The 17,459-nt window shown below is 40.5% G+C and overlaps 1 protein-coding gene across 4 annotated transcripts in view; it reads left to right on the forward strand.

The window, feature by feature from the left end:
• The first annotated feature begins 1,531 nt into the window (after positions 1 to 1,531).
• The window catches only part of BTBD7 (BTB domain containing 7), a 55,361-nt gene continuing 39,433 nt past the window's right edge, over positions 1,532 to 17,459 (forward strand). For 2 of the 4 annotated variants that reach the window (XM_061997969.1, XM_061997972.1), the window contains exons 1-2: positions 1,532 to 1,650; positions 8,711 to 8,843. The gene's annotated coding sequence lies outside the window, so the exon portion shown is untranslated. Of the gene's footprint in view, positions 1,651 to 8,710; positions 8,844 to 13,486; positions 13,571 to 17,459 lie in introns of those variants that run through there. The other 2 variants (XM_061997970.1, XM_061997971.1) reach the window with 2 other exon arrangements.

Below are 17,459 nucleotides of genomic sequence, written 5' to 3' on the forward strand. Positions count from 1 at the left end.
TCCCTCATCTCACTCTGCTGCTCTGCAGATATAGAAGTCAAAGGTTGTGGCTCTCTCAGCGCAATATTGGAGACTATGTAGCTAAGATGGTTAAACCCCAATGAGTACAAGATACTGTCCATCAGCCCAACTAACTGTGTTTCTCCATTTTTAGCCTGAAACTGGTAAGAAAGTAGAGGTGTTTTTTTGCTTAGATTCTCGGTAAGCTGATCAGCATTACGGGATGTTACGACAAACAGCAGTTAGGGAGGTCTGCTGCATTCGGGCAAGTTAATTACAGAGATGGCTGGAGGACCGTGCAATGCCAAGTGGGAGGAAAGTTTCCCTCCAGAAATGGACTGTCAGCAAACTCAAGAGGGGATGTAATCAGTCATAATTTGCCTTTACCAACCAAGAATGATCACAGATGTGGCTTTCAGCTTGCTGAGTACTTTTCCCTATGTTAATTAATCAGATTTTTGGCCTGTGCATGAAACTTTTTCTCAGACTTTCTTCTATATAGGCACATGCTGCTTAGTTCTTTTAGAGAGCACCAGTAGTTTGGTTTACTTATGTGGTTTTATCGTTCCAGTAAAGTTTGACGTGTCTTTTTGGTCACTTTCTCTGATTTACAAAACAGTAATCTTTTAGATATATTTCTAACCCTGACTATATCTACATGCACCTTTCTTTGAAGAAAATGTGGCATGACTGGTACCAGCAATGGTGGGAAAAGCATTTTTACTGCTGGCACCTAGATGTGTGAAATGACAATTTCTGATGCTGGGAGAGTTTATAAGAAATGGGGAAGGTGGTGGGAGTCGATGAAGAGTATATATTCCTAGCCCGAACAGTAGAACTTGTAATATTGACCATCTGTAACAAGTCCCTAGTAGTTTGGCAAAGGAAGGAGCTAAAAGTATGCTTAACATAAGCAGCTTTAAGGAAGTCTCAAGGACAAAGTACATGTGCTGACAAACACCTTATGCTGCAGACACCTCTGTACGTGGGTGTAAGAGGCTTGTGAGATCTGCCACACAAAGCAAGCAAAACACACACATGCGGGAACAGGACTACTGGTGGAAGCACACCTAGCGTGAGCTCTCCCCGAGGCCTGGCCTCGGCTCTCCCTCATCACGGCAGGCCTACAGGCCGTTGCCTCTCCACTCCCGGCCAGCTTTACAGCACCCTGCTCGTCCGTTCTGCCCACCCTCCATTCTGCTGGTTGTGGAGCGAAGCCTCTCGAAGCCCGGGAGGCCTGGAAACCGTGAAGGCTGTCAGAGTAACGCCTTCTGCTCGCTTACGGCGAAGGCCCCTGTCCCGAGATGTGAGCTCCCCGCTGCCACGGGTGCCACTCGCTTCCACGACCCCGCCTCCGGCCCCTACCACGGGAGGGGCCGTGGGGCCGCTCAGCCCCACGCCACGCTGCGCACCCCTCCTGCCGCGCGCGGTCCGGCCCGGCCCACCCCGCCGGGGGCGGGATCCCCGCGCCGCGCCCCCGCCCCGCGCCGACCACGTGTCCCGGGCGCTGCAGCGCCGCCGCGCAGGCGCCGTGCCCGCTCCTGCTGCCCGGCCGAGGCTGGGGCTCTGGATCAAAATGGCGGCGGCCGGAGCGGGAGGGAGCGGGTGGTGCTGAGCGGGGAGGATGGCGGCGGCAAGCGGCTGCCGGAGGTGAGGCGCCACGGGGAGCGGCGCGGCGAGCGTGGGCCGAGAGGGGAGCTGGGCTTGGTGTCACGGCGTCAGAGAGGAGGGGACGAGACCGCCTACGCCCCCGCGGCGGGGTTCCCTGAGCTGGGGCTGTGTGAGCGCCGGGCCGGCAGTGCCCCGCGCCGCCGGCGGGCAGGCCCCTCTCGCGCTCGCTTCGTGGCTCCGGGCCGTGGCTCCGCTGCTGTGGTGGGGTCAGGGTGCGGGCATCCGCCGCCCCGCAAGGCCTCCCGCCGCGGGCAGCGGCCCATCCCCTCGCGCCGCGCCCGGCTCGGCCCGCGAGCGTCCCGGTCCGGAGCAGCGGCCTCTCCTTCGCCTCTCGCGGCCGTCGGGTCATGCCTTAATGCCCCCTGCCCTGCGGAGCGCCTGGCCGTGTGGCCCTCCGGCGCTGGGCGGCAGTGGCCCCGCGCCGCTGCACGCGGAGCCCTCGCGGGGGTTGTGGAGTCGCGTCACGCAAGAGCCGGTGCGGGGCTCGTGTTCCCACTGCTGCGGCGCTGCGCTGTGTCCGGCCGGTGCGAGAGCGGCCGCGCTCCCTGGCAGCGGGCTGCGGGCTCCTAGCTGTACCGCCGGGCCCTTGGCACTTCGCTGTCCCCGGACGTGGGGTTTCGGCTTGCTCCTCTCCGTATAGGTGTTCCTGGGAAAACTTGGAGAGCTTTGTAGATGATGTGTGTGCTTCCGTCTCTGGAATATTCTTGCAGCCGGTTGAATAGTGCTTTGCTCTTCATGCTTCTACTTGTTCTCCCGGGCCATCCCATTTGAGGCCGTTGGGTGAAAGATGACACACATCAAATGCTAACAAAGTACGATAGTAAGATAATAAAATACGTGTTGACACGATGATACTTTTATTTATGGGAGTATTTAGCTTAGGGAATCTAGCATTACTTCAGGCTTAGCTCCAAACCAGTGTAATGTAATACTTTAACCTAAAGTGTTTGGCAGATATACCAGTGGGCTGTGGTCATCTCAGGTTTTACCACATATTGCATGATCTATTTTCACTTAGAAGTAGAGAAAACAAAAATAGATACAAATTTTCTAGGGCTTGTAACTTTTTGAGGCGCTGAGAAACTTGTTGGGTTAAAGCTTTAGTGTCTTTGTTTGAAAAATGTTAGGCAAGAGGATTAGTCTTCTAAGATTTTCCTTTATTGTTTCAAATGTAAACTATGAAACACTTTCATCCTAGTTCTGTGTTAATGTGCTTCTTTACATGGGGAGGGGCAGGGAGGGCAATTCCTTTTTAGATGCAGTGAGTTTAGATACTTCTCTATTCAATCCTTTTGCTTTATTATTCCTTTATTGATGAAAATATTTCTTCCTCCATTCTCCCCTCCTCCCCTTGTCAGCTAAGAGTCTACTGCCAACATAACAAAATTAATTTTATGGAGATTATTTTTGAGGACATGAAACAAGTGTCTTTTAGTAACGTACAAACTTTGCAGACTGTGATGCATAAAAGGCAAGGTCCGAGCACTTATTTTCTAGAATATCTGGATGAAGATATCTATTGGAAACGTATGACTTGTCACGTTTCCTCTCTTCTTGAAGTAATTTAATTCTAACCAATCTTATTTGATGAGCCAAAGCGTAATTGAGCCATTGAAGAACTTGCTACCTTGCTGCATCAAATAATGTTATGTAAACATTACTATCTGTTCATGCTTATATGTGAACCTCTGAGGACTGTCTTAGTGAGTAAAGCTTGTCTCTTAAGTTACAACATGAAGCTGCTAATTGCTGTCTGATTTTTGTACAACTTTAAAGTCAGACTTGCATAGTTGGACTACACGCAGGTAACCCTGGAGTACAGTTCAGTAATTTGTGTAAAATGTATAGCTGGGGTTTGGTTTTGTTCATTGGAGGTGAAAAATGCTATAGAATCCTTTGTATTTCAACTCGACTGCACTAAGCATTGTTTTACTTGCTTTCAAAGTTTAGCCAATATACAACATTCTAATCTTATTTTATATGTTTAAATATTCAAGAAGCATAGACATGAGCATCTTGGATCATTTTCTATGGCACTGTTGTAACGCTAGGCTTTTTAAAAATCCTTTCCTCATACTAATCCAAGTGAATTTTCTTCATGTGTCCAGTTCCCTTGCTGAGTCATAGATACAGTAGTGGTGTAATGCTTATAGCTGTCACTGAATGATGTGTAAAGCGTCATATATGAACAAATAGAATTCTTTTTATAAGCTCTCCTGAAAGACTTGCATGGACTTGTCTTTTTTTTTTTTTCATTTTAATTTTTTCCCCCTCTCTTGGTTGTCAAGCCTGTCTGAGAAGCTCAAAACTTTGTGTTTTGAAGGTATGTTGCTCATTATTGAATTACAGTAGAATGCGCTGTCTTTGCAGCAGGCTCTTTGAATTTAATTCAGTGGGGCTGTCAGAGCTTGATGACTAGACTAAAAAAATATTGAGTCTTCATTTTGAAAGCAACCTTTCAAGTTGCTGCATACATAATGTCAGGTTTACAGCTGTTGCTGATGGTAATTAACCTAGATGCTTATAGGGGATGAATTCTAAGCCTTCCTCCGTCCTGCTTTTCAGGCTGCATTGTTGTTGTGTTATACTGTGATCCTGCACATGGCCCTGGGAGGAGGTCTTCACTAGCACTGCCCCTCCTGGTACCCCGATGTTAGTTTGGTCTTGATATACCAGACCATACACAAGAAAAGAGGATTGTATTCTGATGCTGTGTAGTGATAACCAAGATTGTTGTGGGTGTCTGCCTTTCGGAGACAAAAAGAGGAATCAAACCATCCTACAGACATCTCGTGTGGACTGTGCATGTATTTCACATTGAACAAACAGAAGACCTATAAATAAAGTGTGATATTCCTCTTAAGAAGTAACTATCTGCTTAACAATACTAATGAGAATCTGATTGCTTTTATGGCAGATCTTGATAGAAACCTTTGAATTTCGGTCTTTAGTCTAAATTTTCTTTCTTTGTTTTTTATGACCATATTTACATGAGTGTAAAGTTTGTTTGCTGGCACATTTTAGAGGCAAGGTCAGATAGGTAAAAGGGATCTAGGGTGGGACTGTGTTGGGTTGAAGTGTGTTGGGTTGAAGTACATACTTAGCTGTATACTTAGTTAAATTTAAATCTGATTTGATTGCTCCACTGAGTGTAAATATTATGCAAGGTTACACCAAACACTCCTGAATGTGTACTTTAACAACAACCTGTTCAACCTGTTAGGGACTTTCTGTCATCAGTGGGTTTAAACAATTTTTCTAAATGAAAAATAGAAATTACCATGTTATACCAGAGTGATAAAACATGCAGAAAAAAAAAAAAGAAATCAAAGCAGTCAAAACTGATTAAGAAGAAACAACTTTCAGTATGTTGTGGAGGTGGAAAATCTGAGGGTAACACGTTCCTAAATGAGTTTCTAAGTTTCAGAAGTATCTTCTAGAGAACTTGCTCTATTTTTTTAATTTGATGTTCTAAGACTGTCTGTTATCTGTATAAATGTTTACTCTTTTTGTAAATCCCATTCGATCTTTGTCCTCATCATGTCTGAGGTACTTGAACATACTGTATGGTCTGTATGACATTCAGACTTCGTTGTAGCTTCATTAGAAAGATTAGATTGTTTTGCTGTCCATCTTTGCTTTTCTCATGTATCATATCCTGTTTCTACTCCACTATAGTAAATTGTAAAGGGTAGAATTTATTTTTTTTTAATCTCTATTAAACAATCTGTTTCTAGTGCTGTTGTTCCTGCCATCTCCCATCTCCTTTTTGTTTCTAATCTCATTGTCTTTGGTACAGGATTATTTTAGTATGCTAGCTTGCAGCTTTTAAGATTAATCTTATCTTTCTGGTGTTTTTCATCACTTCACATCTTCAGTGTTTTTTATTGGAAAATGCTTTAGAGGTAGATGAAGCTAGTTAATGGTATGTAAAATTCCTCTCTAATTTGGAAGCTTTGTCCGAGCTCTATTAAAACTATTCTTTCATAACTCTCAAGCCATTTTACACTTCTACTGATGGTAACGATGGATAAACTAAAAAAAGAGTTGGTTGAAGTAGTAATGTAATAAATAACTGCTGCTTATTTTTTTTAGTTGAGCATATTATTTTGTGATGTGCTTCTGGAAGCTCTGTGCAATCAGTAGAGCTGCAAAATGTATCTGTGTGCTTCCACCTGTATTTTAGACATCAGTTTGGATCAGAGAAGACTACACTTTATTACAGTTTAGCACTGAGATTTGAAGCAAGGTTTGGAATACAAGGAGCAAGAATATAGAAGTCTTGTAAAGGCATCAAACTTTAATAAAATTATACGTATTTATATGGATCTTGAAGTGTCTTTTGATTGACCAGGTAGATCACATTATATTAGTGAGAAAGTGGAATACTTGCTTATCTTCTGCTATCTAAGGTTTCTGTACTGCAGTGAAGTGTAAAATACTCCAGTGATGGGTAGGTTATTCTGATTGCTTTAAAAATAATCACTGAGTGACAGAAGTTTGTTTTTGTACTATTTCTCCTGGTCCCAATATCGAAAATGCTACTTGAGAGCCTTCTAAAATAACAAATCCAATCAGAATGCAGTGAGACAATATTTTTCTGGGCTGGCGCTGCTTCATTCTTTTAGGTTTTTTCATCTCCTTTAGCTTTGTTCTTGTGATGAGTCTTGATGCAAAGGTGAGGGAGAAGTGATTCCTTGATTGTTGGAACCGAGAAACTGGGTTTGCTGTGGATTTGGTGATCTTTGACTTTGTCTATGAAGATGCAAGTCCTAGTTGAAACCATTTTGCTACTGTGACAATTATAATGCTTGTCCATGTAAATTTTGTCGTGTGTAATATGAAGTTACGTTGAAGTGATTTATACAAGTGGAGGCATTTGGAGGTTTTATCTCACGTACCCAGATGTTTGTTTCTTAAAATACATTCAAGGCTAACAAGCTCTGAAGCTGCTTGTGATATTTAACTGAATGACCAAAAGATTTCATTTGGAGAATGGAAGAGTGTAGATGTATACAACATGGAATTTTGTATTATCCGTTTAAAAAAACCAATCACAGACTAATCAAGCATGTGAATGCATTAAAGACTGGTGTCCTGTACCTTTTCTTGTGCTGTAATGGGCATTTCAATTTCAGATGTCTTGAGAGGTGAAAAGGAATACATATAAAATTTCCAGAATTCAGGCAGAGAAGATAGCATGAGCAGGAGTTTTGAAGTCATGCTAGTAGTGACTACAGCTCACTGATGTACGATCAAAGTGCTTATACTGACATTTTAACTTGAAGATACTTTTATCAATCTGTAATGAGATATGGAGGGTTTTGAAATAGGTTTTTTATTGTACTTCAGACACCAGCATGATGGAAGAACGCTGAACTGACAAAATGCACACTTGCCACTGGAAATCTTGCGTTATTCAATGTGGCGATGGCCTTGATACTATATGAGGAAAAATGAACCATATCAGTACTTTTTGTCTCCAGAGAGGCAGCAGTTGTTATGAGTTGTTATGCTGGTTGTAAGCATCAAAGTTGCTACGAAGGAATGTATATAAGGACATGAGAACCTGTTGGTCAGTGTCATTGTGAGTTTCCCCCAGCCTCCCAGTGTATCAAGTGTTTTAATCTCTGTGGTTTATTTTTGTGAGTGATTTGCAGATACAGCTTACCTAAAGTTTGGATAAGAATGTGTGTCAAAGGTAACATTTAAGAGAATATTTCTCTTGTATTTTTTAAGGTACATTGTTTGGATCAGAAAATACCTTTCACTTCTTACTTGGTCATTAAAATGTCTGTAAGGTTCAGTCCTTTATTAAACACTTCTAGAAATATGCATTTGGACTTGAAATGCCAAAATATCCTAGTGTAGGCAGGTTGTCATGCAGTATAAGATTATCCCCTCTCTAATAGTACTTTGTGGTTCTGGTTGCAAACCCAAAGTCTTGGTTACCCTTGCTAAAGTGATTCTTGTATGTATTTCTGCACTGAATCAAAGCAGCTTGTCTTTTAAGATGTTTGATGCAGTAACCTGGACACTTAGTATTTGACGTTAGTTTTCAGACTTGAATTACAAGGTGTCTGAAAATGTTACGCAGAGGTACAGTCCTAAGGCAAACTTTCCAAAAAATCCATCCATACTACTCAGGACTTTTTCATTTTGAGGAAAATAAAAATTGTTTTGTCTTGCTTTTTCTCAAGACATTTGAGTGTCTTTGCTAAGAATATCTAAAGTAATTTTGTTACTGTGTAGTTCAACTGATTATTGTCTCAAAATTTGCTGCTTTGGATTAACTAATTTGTGCTGATTTAGGTATTTCCCCGCCATCGTCTTAGGGTTCTCCTTCCGTTCTCCTCTCATTCATTTTCTTTAGCTACTTACTTTTTCTAATTTGTTTCTCAAAAAAAACCAAGTCAGGTTGTGTGTCTGGGTTTTACCTGCATCAAGTCTGAATTGTATTAACCACTAGCAGTCTTCAACAGTAATGAAAGTGCTTATTTAAACATCTTATGAATCTATGTTTCATCTTTGTTTTGAATTTGGAAGAAAGTGGAACTTGTTTTTTCTTGTTTTGCACATGTACAAGATGAAGTTAAAATGAACCATTTATTTTTGTTAATCTGAAAACTCTTGCTAATTGAATATGAATGTGCAAGCAGAGAATGGAGAGTTGAGTGGGAGTGACCATTTGGGTAGGGAAGGAAGTGAGGCTGTTTTTTTTTTTTGATAGCAATGTTGACTTTTTTATATATATAGATTAACTTCTCAAATAATGGAAGAATCAAAGGAGATTTGATAATTGTAGCATATGCTGGCAAAGGCTTTCCTCTGCATTTCACATTTGCTTTGAGTGTGAAAGAGTAGTAATATCAAGGACAGTTGTGGAAAAGACAGAAAGATAATCCAAACTTGGTCAAAAATGAGATTGAGCAGTGGGTTGCTTTAATGGAGTATCTCCTCTAGTTAATACAATCCAACAGACCTTTTCTTTCTTTCTAAAACTGTATTTGATTTTTTTTTTTTTTATGTTCTGAGGCAGCTGGAAAGGGAGAGAGAAGAGTTAAGACGTCATCAGCCTGCTCAAAGGGTAGATTTGCTCTAGCAAATGGTTAAACAGAAAACCACCCCACAAGCTCTCACAACCGCAGTCTTAAAAAGTCTGCGTACATGAGGTATGTGTAGATATTGCTGAATTAAATGCTTAAGTGGTTGGTGCCTTGGTTTTTAGGAACAACATGTTGTGTCAATGTGTGTTGTGCTTGTTTGACTGTTCTGTGAAACTTGTGTATTTCATGTTACAGGACAAGAAAGAAAGGCTTTAGAAAATTGGAGAGAGCTTGTTGCAGGAAATCTGGAAGACATAACTTCCTTTTCTTGCCAAGGGGAAAATGTAAACAAAGCTCCAACTTAAGCATAGACTAACTACTAGACTGGCTTTCTGACTAAGCCTTTCCTTCCTTAATTGATTGCTTTTGTTGTTGAGAAAGTGTATTTTGTGTTTCATTTGAAATACCTGTATTTTTGGGGAGGACACATGTCAAAATTTGTGAGCATTTATTTTTCACTACACTTGCGTGGAATATAAGTGTAGGTGTTACTGAAGCTCAAGTTATGGGTGTAACTTTTGAGGGTTCTGACAGTTTGTGGAAGTATCTGAAACTTGCTTGTGAGGGGAAGTACTGCAATATTAGTATATTTTGCTACCGTGCGTGCTCTTGTGTGTATGTATGAAAATGGCAATCTTCATAGCATCTGAAATCTTTGAAGTGTATGGCATAGAAAGATTTCTTGTTATCAGATGTTGTGATGTGCGTTACTTATTTGTTGAAGCCAGTGTGACTCTTAGGACTTTCTACTGAAGTGAATGAGTTTTAAATGACATACAAAAAAGCCCAACCAAAGGAGAAATATTTTAAATGTGCAAACTTTAAATTGTTAAAATCTTAGTGTATACAGAGATAACTGTTTTATGCAAACAGATATAAGATCACCATGTTAGTTGTGGTTTTGTATGTTAAAAGTATCTAAATAAAAGGCAAGCAGCCTGCGGGCTTGACCAGGAATTTCAGACTTGCTCAGGGTGGCTGCAGTCCATAACCAGTTTACAAGCTTTTGAATGAGTCAATTGTTGTATAAATACCATGCATGATGAATTTTCCAGTTTGATTTTTCTATTGCTGCCTGCTTCAGTGATCAGAGCAGACCTAGGAGTTACTGTGATGTTAGGAGACAAGGGGAAAAGATAGTGTCAGCACTGAAACTAGAGTCTCAGAAAAAATGACTGCAAAGGGGGACTCTGCCTTTATGCCTGGGGCCAAGCTGAAGAGGCTTGTTGAGGCTGAGCCCAGAGAGAATATGGTTTTCTCTTTTTCTCACGTATGGGTATGGTTTTCTGGAGTCATGAGGCAATTAAATAGCAATAGCCTGCTCTCTCTGTATTGACAGCTGTGGGTTACTGTCCTAGTTGTACCTGACTGTCAGACCAACCTGTCTGGTATCTGTCATCCCCTGTAGCAGTGGGGTGATGGATCACCCACCTGAAATGACTTATTCTGTGATCATAAAATCTCTATATATAGTCTGAGGGAAAGCAAGAAAATCCCATGGCTGGAGCAGCAGAGTGAAGGGAAAGTACCACTCAGTATTTGACTTCAATGATAATATTATGTCACTCTGATGTGAAGAGCTGACAGACAAGGAGTCCTGCATACACAGTTTATTATCATTGGAGGAATTTACTGGATTGAGGGGAATGTATGGACATACGCCCAGCTTTGTATTTTTTCCCCATATGACTAAAACTTCAATGCATATTTTGTGTCACTCAAAATTTTAAACCTTCCAAACCTTCAAAAAAGCAACAACCTCCATGGACCTCTTTAGTAGCAGTGTTTGCCATCTGAAAGGTTGTTAACCAAGACCTAGTTGAAGGGAGGAACGAACTGCATAAATACAGAGCAAAACAAGTAGAGCTGTTTAGCTAGCTGGATACAGTGAGCACTGCCAAGTGAATCCTGGTGCTGTGTAAAGTGCCTGTTTCTGCTAGGACTGGCGTTGCTTTGCAGAGAATTTGAGGGTAGTCTTTTTTTCTACTCCTAACTTCTAAGAGCTATGTAGGAGAAATTGCAATAGTGGTCTCATAGATACCCATTTACATAAGGATGTTTACCCTGAAAGTGGTGGTTGACTGGAGGACGATAGAGGCAGTGCTGGACTTCAAGGCAGCAGCTATTGCAGCCACACCTGAGGATCGGCTAAAAACAAACCTGGTCCGGTCAGGTCCTTGGTAGGACTTATATGGCTTCCCAAATGTCTGCTAGAATGAAAAGGGGCAGTTTTACTGTTAGGAATGCATGCATGAGACTGAGAATGGTTATTTTTTCGAAGGTACTGCCAACAGACTGTTACTTAAACTGCGTTATTACTTTTGACTGGGGAGCAAGCAGCCTTTTCTGCTGTTATTCACTCCTGTGATGACAGTCCTTGGGTCATTTGGTAAACTGGTGCAGGGAGCTAATTATACTGGAGATAAAAATCCCGCAGAAGACAATACCCTCATTCGATTGCTGGCACAATGGAGGAACTTTGGGGAGGTGATGGAAGTAGCTGGGATGAGGACTGCTGCTGAAGAAACTTGCATGGAACCGTGGTGCTGGTGAACCAACTTGTTTTTGCATACAGAAAATAATGCATTTTTAATCCAGGTTGGAACAGTGTTTTGATTGGATCCAAGACTTGTGACTTGTGACTATTATTGTAGAACTCTATTTAAACTGCAGCTGAAATGTGTCAGTTTTATGGCTGTGACTTAATGTTTTCTCGAACAAGGAAAATCTACTTAATAAAATTCCTGGTATGTCTCATGAAAGACTGGACTGATTACCTTTTGAGTTCTTTACTGTGCCTTTCCGTGTTCCACCTTCCTTTTTTTTCTACTGTAAGGAGATGAATCTATGGTGCTAAGAGGTGATGCTAGCAACTGACACTTCAAACATTTGTTCCATCAAGGAGAAAAGGCTACATGGGTGGATGTGCTGTTGTGTGATGACAAAAGAATCCATGAAGAGGATGGTTTACAGAACAATAAAGAATGGTAATATATGAAGGAGGGGGGTGTAGAGAAAATGATTTTGAATATATGACAGTATTGGTAATAGCTTTTTCAAGGCACAGTCAGAGGTTTTCAGTTAAAGTAGAAAAGGTGTGTATTAGTCTGTCACCAAGCATCTCAAAGCTCAAGCAGAAAGGAAGATTATGTAGAAACACTGTAGTAATAAGGAGTGATGTTGATAATGGTTCCAAGCAACAGAAATACCAGTTTTTATTGGAACAATGACTGTCTGGCAGGATGATTTATAACAGAGTTCACGTGTATGGAACGGCTGATCAGTGCATGGGTTCGAGGGTTTTAGTCTATGTCAGCATTGGAATGGTGGAGCTATGGCTGAGTCATCACTAGAGACTGCTACTGTCCCTCATCACTCCATGGAAGTTAATAAGAGAACTAAAACTGTGTGATCAAAAGGATGCTTTTTTTGAAGGTGAATTGAAACTGCTAAGTTGTAAGAGAGGGTTGATTCTGCTTACTTCATAAGCATAGTAAGCAGTGTCTGGGATTGCCTTATTAGTAACTTTAATATACCCTCAGAGGAAACATGTTCTGAGAGGAAGTGTGATGAGCATAACTGTGAAGTGAATTTAGAAGCACTGTTGTGCACAGGAAGCTCCCAGATCCCCATTCACACAGTAAATGACTTTGTGAAATAATAGAGGCTGGAGAAAAGAGAAAATGTCTCCAGTACAAGGAGACTGTAGGGTATACCCCACTGAGGTGGTGCTTGATGTGAACAGACAGCAGCACTAAAATCCAGAGACAGATCTTCCATATGGTTGGGGTTTGAGCCAAGATTTCCCTGTCTTAGTAGACTTGCTAATTGAGAACAGCATCCTGTGTTGTGGTTGGGTCACAGCTTGAGCAAGAGCAGGAATTCCCTTTCTTAATGAAACAGGGATCTTTGGAGGCTGTGCAAAGAAAACAGAACAAAATCATAGGAGTTGTGAAAATTGCAGAGAGGAAAGACAACCTACTCTGCTCCACAAAGGAACAATGCTGTTGACAGGTAAGAGATACTGGAATGGGAAGCCCATGAAATGTACTGCATAAAGGTGGGACATCTTAAAGCAGAGAGTTCTTACTTTTGCTCTGCTTCCTCGTGGAGGAATAAAGGAGCAGATGAGTGAGGATACTGCTGCAATGAAGAATAGTCAGTGTCTGGAGACAGAGAGGACAGTGATCTTGCCGGACTAGTATCTGATCCCTGTATATGAAGCTGAATTTTGATGAAATTTGAGTGAGTTAAGTCTGTCTCTGACAAGACAGTTGTTTGTCTGAACTGTGATAGAGGGGGAGGGGGAAACAGACTACTTGCAAAAAAAAAAACACCTGATCCTGGTTTTTTGGAGATACTTGTCTCATAATTTGGAGGTTCTTTTTTCTATCTTAACCAACTGATGTGTTCACGTATTTATTATAGCAAAGAGGACTTGTGTTTCTTAAAAATGAAAAGCATGTTTTTGTTTGCTCAGAAAAGGCCATTTGAAAAACCTGTAGACTTCACAAACTGTACCACAGTAGGTCAGAATGTCTTGTGATTATTCTAGATTACATAAAATGGATTATTATTTTCCTTGTAAATGGATATGTTCATACCTAATTACTCTGTTCAGTGTTATTGATGAAGATTTGGTGGATGGGTTGTCTCTGATTTTCTTACGGAATAGATTTAATGAGATTTTCTGTCTGATTCAGATAATATTCCTTTCAAGTGAACTTCTAAAAAATAGAAAGTCATCGAAGAATACATGCTGTCATTTCACTTCAAGGGAATCCTAGAGGGAAGTAAGTGAGTTCTTGCTGATTTTTGCATAAAGAAGTGTTTTGAATTCAACTTCAGGAACATTAGTTAAGTCTTCATGTGAGTATCATCAAATGAATGGGTACTTGGAACGAGCTGGAAGGATCAGTTGATGTCCAGAGATCAAGATTCATTTGTCAATATATGAAAACATTTAAGTTACTTGGGAGGCATTTCCTGTTCTACACTGCTGAATTCAGCTAGTCTGTGTGTGCTTTGTGTGTATGGGTTTTTTTAGGTGTTTGTATTTAGGGGAATATTAATATGTTGATGTCCTATCCCTCTGCAATGCTGTTAGTAATTTGGCCTGTCCCTCCCTGCTGATGATGTTACCTAATTGCTTCTGGTTTCCTGATCATCAGAAATCCTACTTTGAATGCTATTTGCCTCATCAGAAAGAGAGGGATTTTTTTTTTTTTTGTCTTTCCAACTGCCAGAATGTGTTTTCCACTTTCTGATGTGTATATATCTTCAAGACTATGCATCTTTATACTCTATTTGAGCATAGTTCTTTTAAGTTTCATTTTGATTCTTGCTCTGAAGATTGGTACAGGTTGGGATTGGGTTTTTTGTTTTGGTGGGAGTTTTTTGGGATGTGTGGTTGTTGGGTTCTTTTGTTGTTTATGGGATTTCTTCTAAAAATCAATCCTGTAATTCTCAACAAATCTAGAAATAAGAAGCCAGGAATATTCTGGGTTTTTTATCTCCTCTGTTTTAAAATAACTTCTTAATGTAGAAGTGTACTACTTAATGAAAAGGAAAGTGCTTTAAAATTCACGCTTAACTTCAAGAAAGGGTTCTTTGTGATAACTGGAACACATGATTCTCAGCAAAGCACTAAGCAATGCGGTCACTTTTGTAATCTAGTTATATCTGCTTTTTTTTTTTTCTCCTCTTGTGCCTATAACTGCTGATGTGGCTTAAATTCAGGTATTTTGCTTATTGGATTTTCTTTCCAAATAATAAATCATGAGATAACACACATTTATAAACCCAAACAATGAAGAACATTATCTGTACCTGATTTTTGTACAGTACTAATCCAAACCAGAACCTTTCAGCTGTTTCAGCTACATCCTGCTGTTGTATCATCCAGATAGTTTTGAATAATGCTAAAGGTTGATTGCTTGACTGGATTTTAAGAAAGTCAAAATAGGCTTTGTGTGGATTCGCATGTGTGGCAGGCTGTATAATCAGCTTGTTGTTCAAAATTTCAGTTGTTTTCTTTTGAACAGAGAGTTGCCAATTACACAGTTTTTTCAAGATACCCTATCCTATATGCATGCAGTACTTTAGCATGTATGCCTTTGAGATTGCAGACTTTTAGACTGAGCAAAATCTGTGAGTATGCCAGTACTTGTCTTGACTGCCCTGTACATGAAATAAGAACAAGGTCAGGACAGGTAATAGTTCCTGTCAGATCTTCTTCCTTAAAAACACCTCACCCTCAGTAGGATAGTAAGAAAATTAGCTAGATAGCACATGCACCTCTGAACAAACAATTGGAACTCCCACCACAAGTAGCTTTCACTTTTTTTAAGTGAAATTTTTAAGTGCTTGTCCCTTTGAATGTTCCTGATTGGTAATTCCAGTAGTGATACTGTGTTACAACCACCTTGGCTAGGATTGGCTTTGGAGACTCCCCAGGGATGTAGAACTGTTCTGTTGAACATGGGATTGTTCCTGAATTCCTATGTGATTACTCAGGGCTCTGTATTGGTCACCAGACCACTGCTCCGATGGAAGCAAGTTCAGGTTGCCAGGGCAGGCTGGTGCGATCTACCTTGGGGACAATAGCAGGGGTCCGTCCTCACAAATTGGTTCTCTTTTAGTTATTGATCTGCGTAATCTCAAAAAATAGGTTCATGCTTGCAATAATTTAGTTGAATTATTTTCTTAGTGAGGGTGTAACTTAAGTTTAATTTCCCCCCCCCCCCCAAATCTACCAACTTGCTGTTGGACGTTGTCATCTGATCTTGCTTTACAGTTTCACTTCCTTGTTACTTCAAAGGAACTGTTTGGACAAAATAGCGTAGCATTTTTGGCCTAGACAAAAATCTATGCAAATATGAATGAGGCACCCTTGTGATACTTGTGTCATCATTTACTTGTAGTAAATTTAAAATATTTTAAAGAGAACCTGAAAAATAAAGACAGTACAAGTGTGTGTGTCTGTGTGTGTAATTTCTATGATTTCCTTCTTTGGTCTTAATATTGTGCATTTTCATAATCCTATGGCAGCAGCTCCAGAAGAAATACAAAAAGCTCTTAAAATTTTAGAGGGGAAAAAGTCAAATGTTTCTGGTTGTAAAACATGTTATAACACTCCCCACCATGCCCTTTACATTAATTGGATCCCAGTGGACTACAGAAAAATTTATGAAACCTTTGTATTGAGTGATGAATATAAACAAAGTGTCACTGTTACCCAAAGTCCATTCTGTACACAGACTTTTTGTTAAATCAAAATTCCCAATCCAGGAACTTCTGGCTTTCAGCCCAGACACCTCATCTGCAAGTCTTATGGGTTCTTAGGATTTTAGATTCAGTGTGATGAGAATTGAGAAGAGTCAGAAACTTATTTCAAGTACTGAAACTTTTGACTAGATTTGTGTTTCTTTATATACAGTTCTGCTGTGAGTATGAGTTTAATCTGAAAGGCACTTCTGTGCTTTTTGTAGCATTTGGAATGGTAATTTTGTCTTCTAAAGATTCTTAGTTTCATATACCACACTTCATATACTATTTTTGCTCAGCAGTCTTTTTTTTTTAAATGGGCTTTGGCCATAGTTTAACTTTTCTTTCCTATATATATGTATATATAATCTAATGCACATCTGTGTGTGTGTCTGCTCTCTACAAGAGATCCTGTTTCAATAGGTCAAGTGATGTTGAACTTCGTTTCCCTTGGACATCCTTACATGGATGCATACAAACCCGTAAGAGAAAAGCAAAAAGATCACCTGATGGTAGTTTTTTTGAAACAAATAAATTCCATGACTGTATTCTGTGGCTAAACTAGGATTTAAATTTGTCAGCTAAGCTGAACTAGTGAAACTTCTGGAATAGAGGAGACTGAGGGGGAATCTCATTAATATTTATAAGTATCTAAATTGTGGATGTCAGGAGGTTGGGACATCGCTTTTTTTCTAGTGTAGCTAGAAATAGGACAAGGAGTAATGGCATGAATCTGGAACACAAAAAGTTCCATTTAAACATAAGAAAAAATTATTCTACTGTGAGGGTAGGGGAGGGGAGCCCTGGCACAGGCTGCCCAGGGAGGTTGTGGCGTTTCCTTCATTGGAGGTCTTCAGAGCCCACCTGGATACACTCCTGTGCAACCTGATCTAGGTGGATCTGCTTTTAGCACAGGGGTTGGACTTGATGATCTCTAAAGGTCCCTTCCAATCTCTACCATTTTATGATAACTTTTGCAAAGAAAGATGAAATCTTTTTGTTTTGCAACTAAAGATCTAATTGTTTGTGATTTGGAGATGTCTCCTTCTGCAGCTGTCTTTTACCATGGAGACAGCATTCTTCATTCGGCACTTTACATGATAACTGAGACGTATTTACATTTGCGCTAGATTGAGCGGGTTATGTGTGTAACTGGCTTTGTGCAGGTAGGCTAGCTTTAGTGTAAAGGCTGAAGTGGACACTGCCAAAACAAACCAAACAATAAAACTGCACCTAAATCCTTAGGTAGTTCAAATACACCATGCTGTCAAAAGATGTGATCCTGGCTCTAGCAGCTTGTTTCTCTTTTCCTCTTACTTTTTGGACCTGTGCTGGCGCAAGTAACTTATTAAGTGGTGCCATAATAAGCCAACTCAGTAACTGATCAGTTTAAATGTTTTGTCTAGGTTGGTTTTA

The sequence above is a fragment of the Colius striatus genome, chromosome 6, assembly GCF_028858725.1.
Source record: "Colius striatus isolate bColStr4 chromosome 6, bColStr4.1.hap1, whole genome shotgun sequence".
Lineage (NCBI taxonomy): Eukaryota > Metazoa > Chordata > Aves > Coliiformes > Coliidae > Colius > Colius striatus.